Source organism: Helianthus annuus, chromosome 17, assembly GCF_002127325.2.
Source record: "Helianthus annuus cultivar XRQ/B chromosome 17, HanXRQr2.0-SUNRISE, whole genome shotgun sequence".
NCBI classification, from domain to species: Eukaryota; Viridiplantae; Streptophyta; class Magnoliopsida; order Asterales; family Asteraceae; genus Helianthus; species Helianthus annuus.
The window spans coordinates 91,550,507-91,563,669 of record NC_035449.2 but is presented as its reverse complement, the minus strand read 5'-3'; the positions used below and the strand labels follow the sequence as shown (position 1 = coordinate 91,563,669).

General features: G+C 35.0%; 1 long non-coding RNA gene across 1 annotated transcript; it reads right to left on the bottom strand.

Moving 5' to 3' along the window:
- Positions 1–2,186: 2,186 nt before the first annotated feature.
- LOC110926010 lies at positions 2,187–3,055 on the bottom strand. Its single transcript, XR_002584919.2, has 3 exons — positions 2,807–3,055; positions 2,526–2,625; positions 2,187–2,406 (listed from the first exon to the last, which is right to left on the bottom strand). It is a non-coding gene; the product is annotated as an uncharacterized LOC110926010 (long non-coding RNA).
- Between the last annotated feature and the right edge of the window lie 10,108 nt (positions 3,056–13,163).

Here is a 13,163-nt window from a genome sequence, read left to right as displayed (position 1 = left end):
TTACAAATATGTGTTTGGTCGGATCCTAAGATAGACCAAACAGGTCAGATTAGAAAGTCAAAGCGGTGGTCAAGACCGCTCGACTAACGACCCTAATAAAGCACTAAACTTGAAGTGGCGAGTTAGAAATGTCAAAACATGTCTAACTAAGTTATAAAACTGAGTTGGTATCAAAACTTGGTGTTTTGATACCCGAAAATAGTTTCATCGTAAAATGCACATAATGCGCATCTTTGACGGAAACTTTGACTCGTCACTTCAATTATTAAACGTGGTAATCATAAGATGAAATCGCAAGGGATTATAACCTTCGTGATTACGATCACGTTGCAAAGTTCAATTGAATTTTGACTTGAACAATTAAGGTCAAAACCAAAAGTCAAACTATTTGACTTTTAGCTCATAACAAGCTAAAATAAATGAAATTGACTAAGATAAGAACTTACTTGTGTTGAGAAACACTTAAGAACTCAGGGAGGAGGTCTCCAATTGCTGGAAACACTCCAATAGAGAGGGAGAAAGAAAATTGTGAATGAGCAAGGAATTTGTGAGGAAATGGCTTGCTATTTATAGTTGTTTGGGTGTAACAAGATCATTACAAGTGTCCCTAGAGGTTGCATGATCATGAGAGAGGTCCTAACACTTGTAATTTGCAGGAAACAAGCTGGAAATTTGAGATCTTGGGCTCCAAGCAAAGGAAAAAACCATGGCTGCCATAATTCTGTTTGTTGGGCACCCCTTACGGACTGTAAGGGGTGTAGGCATACGGTTCGTATGGCTTAGTCAGGGGCAAAGTTTCCTTATTTGGCAGGTTTGGCCCCTAGACTTGTTTTGTCGCGTTTTGTCACTTTTAACCCCCTTTAACCTAATATTTAGGTTATATAAAGGTGTTAAAGCATATATAACTTGGTTTTTGTCCAAAAATGTCATGGATGTCGGTTCGTTCAGTTGTACGATTACGCGTTTCTCAAAAATGCGTAAAACGCTTTAACGAACACGAAAATGATCAAAATTGCACAACTATTGATATTTTTGCATTCTCATCAATAAAACACAAAATTTTATTGATTACAAAAATATTTGGATTTTATATGTGGTTCGCATTCAAAAATACGAGAATCGACACACTTTAACAGTTTGTCGGAAATAGTCCCTGAACTTGTATAAACATGTTTTTGTCATTCCTAACCCTTTGAAACTTATTACTATGTTTTGTAAAGGGTATTTAGGGTATGTGTAGCTTATGTCCTTGTCCCGGTGTGTACGTTATGTTAAACGGATGATGTTTAAGTATCGGCTAACTATTTGCTTTCAAAAGAACACTACAAGAAATTTGGGTTTTTAGTACGCGCAAAAGCGTCCTAAAATGCTATTTTATAGGACCTTTCATTTAATAGGACCAACGGTAAAAGCGTTTCATGTAAAGGGGTCGTAATAAGTCCCGGAACTAAAAAAGCGTCCTAACATCTCAAATAAGATTATGAAACCAATTTTATGGTCGCGTAATATGTCTTTGAACAACCAAAATAGAGTCCTAATAAAAACATATTAGGACACTTTTATGATGTTCTAACATGTGCTTACATACTTTTAATCTTTTGATACACTTGCAAGCGTCCTTAGAAATTCATTGATATGACCCTTATGATTTAACATTATAGCTAATTTAGTACCAAGAAAAGGGTCCTAATATACCAAATAAGATCATGAAACCAATTTTATGGTCGCATAATATGTCTATAGACAACTTGAATAGCGTCCTAAAAAGAACATATTAGGACACTTTTACAATCACTACAAAAAATTTGCCATATAGTGGCACACAAAAAGTGCCACAAAAAAACCAAAAAAATGCCAGTAAAGACCATTGTTGGAATGGGCGGCACACAAAAAAAAGTGCCACTAGAAGCGGTGATGCTAAAGCCTTTTAGTGACACTTTTTTCATCTGCCGCTACAAACTTTTGGGCTTTTAGTGCCACTTTTTTGTTTCCCACTGTATAGTTTTGAGCTTCTAGTTGTACAAATTAAATGCCACTATAGACATTTATCATATTAGTTTTGATTAATTAAAATCAATATTTATTTACAATATAAAATAAAAATAAAAATAAAAGTATAAATATAGAAAGCATAATATCATGACTTCGATTATCTTCCAAATGTCTAACAAGTGTCACGTTAAGTCTAAATATTTAACATATAAAACAAAAACCTAACAAATATTTAAATAAAAACTTGAAACTTCATTGTGCTCATAAATAATATCCTCATCAATTGTGTCATGGTTGATGGTTATCACCAACTCCCATTATGCAAAGTTTCATATCCTCTTCATCGTTTGGTCCTTCACCCTCCTTACACTGGTTTGCAACAGATGACATCCATCTTGCTAAACCAACAGCTCCCTGATTGAAACATTAAAGACAAAAAGTATTATTTTTAAATTACAGATGCATAAGTTAAACTTTTAAAATGTTTAAAAGAAACTAATTAATAGCAACAAGCTTTTTCATGTGAAATTTACCATGAGAAGAAGCAAGATTCTACATTCATCAATTGAAACAAAAGTGGAACTAAGATCAAGGGTACATAATAACTTAAGCCATGGTAGTAGCCATTCCACCCTGTCATGTAAAATCGAAGACATAATTAGTTGCAAAGAGCAAAAGTTTTAATATGTAAAAGTTGAAATTAGAGTTAGCCATTTTAGCCCATTGTGTATGCAATGTGCAATAGTTACTAAAAAGTTTAAAACATAGGCTTTAATTAGGACAAAAGAAGCGAGTAACAAGATGGTTTACATACCTCGGATGGTCACGAATGACTATGGTGGAGTTCGCCGGATCAAAACGGCAGCCGAAAAAAAGTGGCAGATGAAGATTTTGAGAGAGGATGGAGTCGTTTCTAAGCTTAAAACGATATTACTATTAAAAGGAAAATATATTTTCTACAAAATTTTAGAAATGATTAGAGAGGTTGACTCGGAGATTTTAGCTTCGGAAATGCGCGTTGCTTAAGTTGGAAAGTGTTCGACAGTCTTTGCCAAGAAGAAAAAAAAATATATGTTTGGAAATAGATAGGATGATGACGATGGCAATTGACACATATTGGATTTTTATTTTAGTAATAAGTTATATTTTGTTTAGAAAACATATATTCCGCAAAACTTCGGTGAGATTGATTCTCACCTTTTTTTTTATTCTTGTAATAATATATAAGGGAAGGATTCACTAAAAAGTGGATGATAACATGTGGCAATCCTAACAAATAGGAATGAATGACATTTTGTTCCTTATAAATACGAGTGAAAATGACATGTGACACCCATTTTGTTTTTTAAAAAAACAACAAAACAAAATCTAGTACAAAAAAATTTAGCACAAAAAATCTAGTACAAAAAAAATATAGCACAAAAATGTAGTACAAAAAATATAGCACAAAAAAAATATAGTACAAAAAATATAGCACAAAAAAATTCAGAAAAAAATGTAGTACAAAAAAATCCCTCACAAAAAATTGAGAAAAGAGAATTTAGCACAAAAATATAGTACAAAAATCCAGCACAAAAAAATGTTATACAACATAGAAATACAACACATTTTAGTGGTTTTTTAGTCTTCATATTTTATATAGCAATATGGTACTCAAATTAAAGATAAAAAGACGTTCGATTTTACGGTGAAATTTTTATGAAAAAATAATGACGTATAAAAAAGTTATGAACGTTTAAAAAATGGGGGTGGAATATGCGTGTGCCCGGCATGTGGGGAGATAAAGTCCATAAATAGGATTTTAGAGTTCTTAATCAACTTATTAGATTTCAATGTGTATCCTAACTTTTGATTTCAAAACTTGAACACTTTGTATCCCATGGATGAACATTTGGTATTGGATATCAGTATTGTACCGGTCCCGTACCAATATTGAATTTCTTGTACTGAATTTTTTCGGTAACGGTACCTACTTTTTGTATAGGTACTTTCGGTATTGGTACTGGTTTGGTACGGTATTGGTACCACTCACCACCACCACTCACCGGCCACCACCACCGGCCACCACCACCACCACCACCACTACTCACCGGCCACCACCACCACTGTCACACCCCAACCAATGGCGGAAACATCGGGATGAGACGAAGTGTGAAGATTGCTAGAGTCATCATAACGCTATTTGTGACAATATTTAATAAACCGATTTCATTTCATAATTCTTTTGTCAACATTACAAGAAATCAAATAACATCAAGTTCAAAGGAAATACAATACAACATAATCAACATTGATACAACGATTAAACCTAAACGTCTACATGTGTATCTAGGCATCAACGCTACTTCATTTCATAGCATCATCGTCCTCAACCTGTAACATGTTTAAAATAAAGTTCAATGCAAAAGCAAAGGCGAGTATACAAGTTTGATACGTACATATCAAAAGATAAGTTTGAACATTTCCTCATAGCAAGCATGTGATTCAAGATAAACATTTAAACATGGCATGTGTCTAACATATCAAACCAAGAAAACGCAATATACTCATGACATAACCGATGATAAAGGGCGGGTCGTTAATCCTATAGCGCTACATATGTCACGGTTTGGCTCGTACGAAGTTAATGATAAGTTCAACACATAAGAATCACCCAAGTTTAAAGTATCAAGCCATCACGTATACAAGCATGTTATAGGAATGCTCATGTGTTTAAGCAAAATGTTCATGTGTAAGTTTGTTGATAGATAAAACATGTTACACCCCAAAAGTGATAAAAGTAAAAGGGGAATACGAGTATACTCACAATATTGCATAGGCTTTCCGATTATCCAATCGTTGACGAGTAGAGATTTAATGTCCGAAAGTATAAGGGTTAAAGTTCAAGTATGCTTAGAGTCGAGATTCGGAATAAAACAACGAAAATAACATATGAGAATAACATGTGAAATAATCATCTTCAACACATAACACTTGTATGACACTTGGTAACCACAAGGGTTATAATAATGTTTTCATGAGTTTAGCACTCATAAGAATCATAACAAGGTTTAGGTCTTAGATGATGTCCTACTATTTTGACAAATGAACATGAGTTCAACATCAAAGGTTCGAATGTGCATAGATATTATTTAGGTTGTATAGTTTATATTATTAAGTCCAGATTTTTCAAGTATTTCAAGCATGAGGTAGAAGATTACATCTTCATTTAGGTACCTCAAAATGTGTCATAGAAGTCATGTAGGAGGTAGGAAGGACAAGCTTCCACTTAGGTACCTCTTATGGTTCACCACTACACTTGATGTAAAAACATACAAGGAGGGTCATGAACTAATAACAATACAAGAATAAGAAACAACTATACAAAGAGAAATCATCAAGTAATGTGGGGATTCTATGTTGGACAACCCAAGTTAGTCCATAATCACACCTTCATCAAGCTTGAATCTTGAACATCACTTGTGGGTTAAAAACCCTAAACAAAACAGAAAGTATATGAGGATTAACCTCTGATTTTGTATGTCTCACCCCCGTTTTTAAGCTTAACTAACCATAGAAGTGATTATAAGCATAAGGACGTGGGTTTGAGTGAGTTAAACTAAAGTTTGAACAAGGATTAGTCAAGATAAATGAAAACAGTGAACTTTGGAGCCTATTTGCCAGAGTTCCAGGGACTTATTCTCTGTGAAAAACCCATGGAATCGAAGCTAAGGTCAATCCAAGCACATAGGAAAAAGAATGAGCTAAAACGGACAAGAAACGAGTGAGTTATGCTCACTTTAGTGAAGAGGTAGCAATCTGTCCGAACTTCAGAACTCAGCTGCGTTTTTGGTTGATTTGGGAGTGATTAGAGTGTTACAAAAGTGGTAGGGAGGCTGAGATTAAGTTATATTTATAGGGGGAATGATTAGGGTTAAGTTGGGTTGGCATTTAATACAAGTAGTTGGGACTTTGGCATTTAAAAAAAACAAAACTAAACATTTCTCATGGCTGCGCACGCAAGGCTGTATTCAGCCATTAACCTTCTTCTTGTTTTTTTTTTGAGACATAATATTGGATATAATAGTAAAGTATGATAAGTAGTTATGATTTTACATGTTGTTGGTGGTTATATATTAAAACAAAGCAATTTAGTATGCTTTAATTAGCTGGGTCGCATGGCTTTAAGTAGCCATGTATTTTCCCCTTCTTTTTTTTTAGTACAAACAATGGTTAAAGGTTTATTAGTATAAATTAGATAAATGAATAATATAATCATCCATTCACTCATATGTAACTTTAGGTGATTGAGACATTATGGAAAAACAACAATTTAAGGTTGCCCAATTCGTGAGCTGCTTTCTTTGTCCATCTTTATATTTTTTTGTCTTTAGTAGTAATAATACTACATCAACGTAAGTTGATGTTTCGTATATTATTATTATTATTATTATTATTATTATTATTATTATTATTATTATTATTATTATTATTATTATTATTATTAGAATTTAACCACGTATTTAATAGTTAGCAAGCATGTATAAGTTATGAGTACCAGTAGGTCGGGTATCGGTTAAGCGTATGCATTCGAGATTGGTAACGTATAACCCAAGTATTGCAACACGTATAAGCATGTATAAAAAAATAGAATTTCATTACGATCGAAGTCTCGGATTTACAATGGTTTGAAATGAAATACGAAATACAAAAGGAACAAGCTTCCAAAAATAGACATGCAAGACACGTTTTCTAATTAAGGAAAGTACAAAGAAGCAGGGCGTTACAGTCTCCCCTCCTTTAGGAAATTTCGTCCCGAAATTTATTCAAGAGTAAGACTTGAAAGAGTTTTGGCAAAAGGTGATTATTAAGAATTGAGACTTGAAAATTTTGAAACGTAAAAAGTATGAATTTTCAAAGAATGACAAGATAGGTTTGCAAGGGAGTTCGTTTGTCTAAAATGATTTGAGGTACCAAACATAATTGGAAACGTATAGTTGCGTATGTGGAATTGAACGATTGACTCTTAATAAACGAATTCAAGTATAAGAATGGCATATGCATTGGATAGACGAAAGTAGCGTGCTAATAATGAAGTCTCGTCATGGATAATCGGATATAACGCGTTTGTGAGTTGTTTAGAGTTTGAATTAGGTCTAACAGGTCTGCAAAACACTGAATTTCTCATGGCACGTCTTACGAAAGTTTTGTAACATAATGAAAACACTTATATATAGGAAGTACCAGCGGCATATCCACCATGTTTTGACCATGTTACGTCAGTTTCGTATTCGGTGTCATGTTACGTTCCGTGTCTTACCATACACAGTAGTACACTCTAGGGTTCTCATGCGCTTATCACTATAATCCCGTGTGCACCCGCGATTATATTGATCGTCGCATGATCCGCATAGCTTGTACTAGTTGTGTATGAATTAGGGTATACATAATTTAAAAATTAAGAATGTGTACGTGTAAGAATGTAGTATGTAAGCAAGTCCATGCTTAAGTATGTATGGGACCCACGTAAGCAAATCCCTTTACGCTTGCGTACGGGTACGAATGTATGAATCATGAGTATGAATGAAAGTATGAGCATAAGTTTAAGTATGAATACGCGTGTATGTATAAGCATAACCATAAAACGTGTAAGTAGTATGTGTATAAGCATAAGCATAAAACGTATGAATATAAGTGTAGGTACGAATAATAAAAATTACGTATAGAATGTATGTTGGGACATCACGTATTTAAGTGTATAAAAGCGTTCAAAAAGTCGAGTATGTAAATACGAATGATATAAATGATGTTATCGCGAGGTATCGACCAAAATGTGTATGATGATATGCATGTATAGTTGTTTAAATGAAACATTGAGTTTATCGAATAAAAAATTAGGTTGAGCTTGATTTGAAGGGTAGAATATAGTTTGTATATGTAAGAGGATATAAAGTACTTACTGGTTAAGCATAATGTATTTTGTAATGATTGAAATGCTACTTTTGTTTAAAAAAAGAGGAGTTTACGTATGTTGAAGATTGTCGGTCCCCATGAAGTCTTTTAGCCTACGTGTTTTGAAATTTGAATGACGAATTAAGCGGTATAGAAAAGGGTTTTTTTTTTTTTTTGAAAATAACGGGTTTGTTTCATTTGTATCAAAACAAGAAATTTTGAACTTTGAAGGTTCTTGTGAAACGTCGATCCTTAGAAAGGAAATTTAGTAAAAGGACTTAGTGATGGTTTAAAAAAAATTAACAAAGGATTTCTTGATGTTGGAAAAGCGTCTTTGGTAAAACGGTCGTATAATATCTATAGTATCCTACAAGTATGTGAGAAGGTTGGTTTGAATTCCGTCTGAGAATGAAAGTCCTTAGTATGGTGGTATAATATGAGTGTGTATTTTAGTGGTTAAGTCGAATATGAAGTTCTTGGGCAAGAGGTTCATTGGACCGACTAAATTGATATGTAGCATTTCGTAAGGTTTTGAAATTTGGGTAATAAAATGTTTTAAGACATGATTAAGAATCTCGTGTATATGAGTTGAGTGAAAATAGATTGTAGGATAGGAAGTACGCTTGATAAAACAATGTATTTCGAAATCTGTATGAGTGGGTATTTTTAAATAACATTAAACAATTTGGGTATAAAGTATGATCGAGTTTGCATAATAAGATATTTCGAAAGAGAAGTTTTGGTAACGGTCACCTAAGTTAGGGAATCACCCCTAACTCGTTGGTGAGGTCGTTTTAAGGAAAAGGGAGTGGAGCTAATCGTCAAGGTAAGGAAGTCACTCCCATCTCGATGATTATTCTCCACTTGTCGTTACAAGGAAAACGAATTTAAATTATATGAAATCATGCATATGTATAAATGTATGGAAAAGGTTCAATATGTTGTGTGTGTGAAAAGAGAAATCGAAAGTAAACTCGAGTTTGAAAGATTGCATCGTATAAATAAATAATAGAAACACATGTTTGACCAAAGTTTGGAGTGTTCCAAACGGAACTTTGACTAACCAAAGTGGTCGAAAATTCTTTTGAATTTGAGGAGCATGCTTTGGCCTAATAGGTAAAATACTCTCGCCGACAAGTCGGTTAACGGTATTTACCCTTCCGGTTACTACATGTCCCAAATCAATCGAAATTTCGAGACTTGGCGGGATTTATGAAAAAAATCAAGGAGTGGAACTAGTCGCCAAGGTGCGGGTTTCACCCCTAACTTGACGGTTTCGTATCCTAAGTGTGGTTGGTACTCGTCGGGTCAAAATTTAATTTCAACACTTAGACGAGGGTCCACTAGAATTTGAAATTTGAACTTCTCCATCAAGGTGAGGATTTCACTCCTAACTTGATGGTGAATTTCGTGTAAAAAGAAAAGGAAAGTGGATGGATTGAGAGTTGTTCACCAAATTATGGGTTTCACGCCTATTTTGGTGAACTCGTCTCGTTTGTGTAATATGTGTGTTGTCGGATTTAGAATAATCGAGTAAAACGCGTGAGGAAAAGTGTATATTAAAGATTAAACAAACAAGTATAACGTGTCAAGAACATCACAATAAAAGTGAAATGATGAAACGAATATTAACGCATAAAAAGTATGTCAAGAACACACATAAAGGATAAAATGAAGAAATAAGTATTAACACATAATAAAATCAAGTATAGCATGTTAAGTGTTAACCCACAAGTGACACATATGCTTACAAGATCAAAAGAGAATAAATAAAAGCAAATAAGATAGCATGCTAGTAATTTCAAGTAAAACATACGAATAAAGCTCTAGAACTATAGACTAGGTTAAAGCATTCCTACTTTTCCCAATTCCCTATAGTTATGGCTCTGATACCAATCTGTCACACCCCAACCAATGGCGGAAACATCGGGATGAGACGAAGTGTGAAGATTTCTAGAGTCATCAAAACGCTATTTGTGACAATATTTAATAAACCGATTTCATTTCATAATTCTTTTGTCAACATTACAAGAAATTAAATAACATCAAGTTCAAAGGAAATACAATACAACATAATCAACATTGATACAACGATTAAACCTAAACGTCTATATGTGTATCTAGGCATCAACGCTACTTCATTTCATAGCATCATCGTCCTCAACCTGTAACATGTTTAAAATAAAGTTCAATGCAAAAGCAAAGGCGAGTATACAAGTTTGATACGTACATAGCAAAAGATAAGTTTGAACAATTCCTCATAGCAAGCATGTGATTCAAGATAAACATTTAAACATGGCATGTGTCTAACATATCAAACCAAGAAAACGCAATATGCTCATGACATAACCGATGATAAAGGGAGGGTCGTTAATCCTATAGCGCTACATATGTCACGGTTTGGCTCGTACGAAGTTAATGATAAGTTCAACACATAAGAATCACCCAAGTTTAAAGTATCAAGCCATCACGTATACAAGCATGTTATAGGAATGCTCATGTGTTTAAGCAAAATGTTCATGTGTAAGTTTGTTGATAGATAAAACATGTTACACCCCAAAAGTGATAAAAGTAAAAGGGGAATACGAGTATACTCACAATATTGCATAGGCTTTCCGATTATCCAATCGTTGACGAGTAGAGATTTAAAGTCCGAAAGTATAAGGGTTAAAGTTCAAGTATGCTTAGAGTCGAGATTCGGAATAAAACAACGAAAATAACATATGAGAATAACATGTGAAATAATCATCTTCAACACATAACACTTGTATGACACTTGGTAACCACAAGGGTTATAATAATGTTTTCATGAGTTTAGCACTCATAAGAATCATAACAAGGTTTAGGTCTTAGATGATGTCCTACTATTTTGACAAATGAACATGAGTTCAACATCAAAGGTTCGAATGTGCATAGATATTATTTAGGTTGTATAGTTTATATTATTAAGTCCAGATTTTTCAAGTATTTCAAGCATGAGGTAGAAGATTACATCTTCATTTAGGTACCTCAAAATGTGTCATAGAAGTCATGTAGGAGGTAGGAAGGACAAGCTTCCACTTAGGTACCTCTTATGGTTCACCACTACACTTGATGTAAAAACATACAAGGAGGGTCATGAACTAATAACAATACAAGAATAAGAAACAACTATACAAAGAGAAATCATCAAGTAATGTGGGGATTCTATGTTAGACAACCCAAGTTAGTCCATAATCACACCTTCATCAAGCTTGAATCTTGAACATCACTTGTGGGTTAAAAACCCTAAACAAAACAGAAAGTATATGAGGATTAACCTCTGATTTTGTATGTCTCAGCCCCGTTTTTAAGCTTAACTAACCATAGAAGTGATTATAAGCATAAGGACGTGGGTTTGAGTGAGTTAAACTAAAGTTTGAATAAGGATTAGTCAAGATAAATGAAAACAGTGAACTTTGGAACCTATTTGCCGGAGTTCCAGGGACTTATTCTCTGTGAAAAACCCATGGGATCGAAGCTAAGGTCAATCCAAGCACATAGGAAAAAGAATGAGCTAAAACGGACAAGAAACGAGTGAGTTATGCTCACTTTAGTGAAGAGGTAGCAATCTGTCCGAATTTCAGAACTCAGCTGCTTTTGGTTGATTTGGGAGTGATTAGAGTGTTACAAAAGTGGTAGGGAGGCTGAGATTAAGTTGTATTTATAGGGGGAATGATTAGGGTTAAGTTGGGTTGGCATTTAATACAAGTAGTTGGGACTTTGGCATTTAAAAAAAACAAAACTAAACATTTCTCATGGCTGCGCACGCAAGGCTGTATTCAGCCATTAACCTTCTTCTTGTTTTTTTTTTTTTTTTTTTTTTTTTTTTTTTTTGAGACATAATATTGGATATAATAGTAAAGTATGATAAGTAGTTATGATTTTACATGTTGTTGGTGGTTATATATTAAAACAAAGCAATTTAGTATGCTTTAATTAGCTGGGTCGGATGGCTTTAAGTAGCCATGTATTTTCCCCTTCTTTTTTTTTAGTACAAACAATGGTTAAAGGTTTATTAGTATAAATTAGATAAATGAATAATATAATCATCCATTCACTCATATGTAACTTTAGGTGATTGAGACATTATGGAAAAACAACAATTTAAGGCTGCCCAATTCGTGAGCTGCTTTCTTTGTCCATCTTTATATTTTTTTGTCTTTAGTAGTAATAATACTACATCAACGTAAGTTGATGTTTCGTATATTATTATTATTATTATTATTATTATTATTATTATTAGAATTTAACCACGTATTTAATAGTTAGCAAGCATGTATAAGTTATGAGTACCTAGTAGGTCGGGTATCGGTTAAGCGTATGCATTCGAGATTGGTAACGTATAACCCAAGTATTGCAACACGTATAAGCATGTATAAAAAAATAGAATTTCATTACGATCGAAGTCTCGGTTTTACAATGGTTTGAAATGAAATACGAAATACAAAAGGAACAAGCTTCCAAAAATAGACATGTAAGACACGTTTTCTAATTAAGGATAGTACAAAGAAGCAGAGCGTTACAACCACTCACCACCACCTCTCACCAGCACAACCACATCTCACCACCACCACCACCACCACCACTCACCGGCCACCACCACCACTTATCACCACCTCTCACGACCACCTCTCACCAACACCACTACCTCTCACCAGCACCAGCACCACCACTACTCACTGGTCACCACCACTACACACCACCACCACCGGCCACCACCACTACTCACCACCACCATTCACCACCACAAATCATCGGCCACCACCACTACTCACCACCGCCACCACTCACCGGCCACCACCACCACCACTCACCGGCCACCACCACCATCACCACCACTCACCGGCCACCACCACCTCTCACCACCACCTCCACCACCACCACCACTCACCACCACCACTCATCGGCCACCACCAACGCCGGCCACCACCACCACCGGCCACAACTCACCACCACCACCGGCCACCACCACTGCCGGCCACCATCACCGCCGGCCACCACCACCACCACTTACCACCTCTCACCACCACCACCGCCAGCCACCAGTAACGGCCACCACCACCACTCACCGACCACCACCACCACCACTCACCACCACCGCTCACGGGTCAAAACCTAGTGTTATAATAAAACTATAGGGAATAAACGTCCTATAAAACCTATGTTTTACAACTCAAATATCAAGTGTCCTACTCCTACTAAGTTATGTTATAATAGAA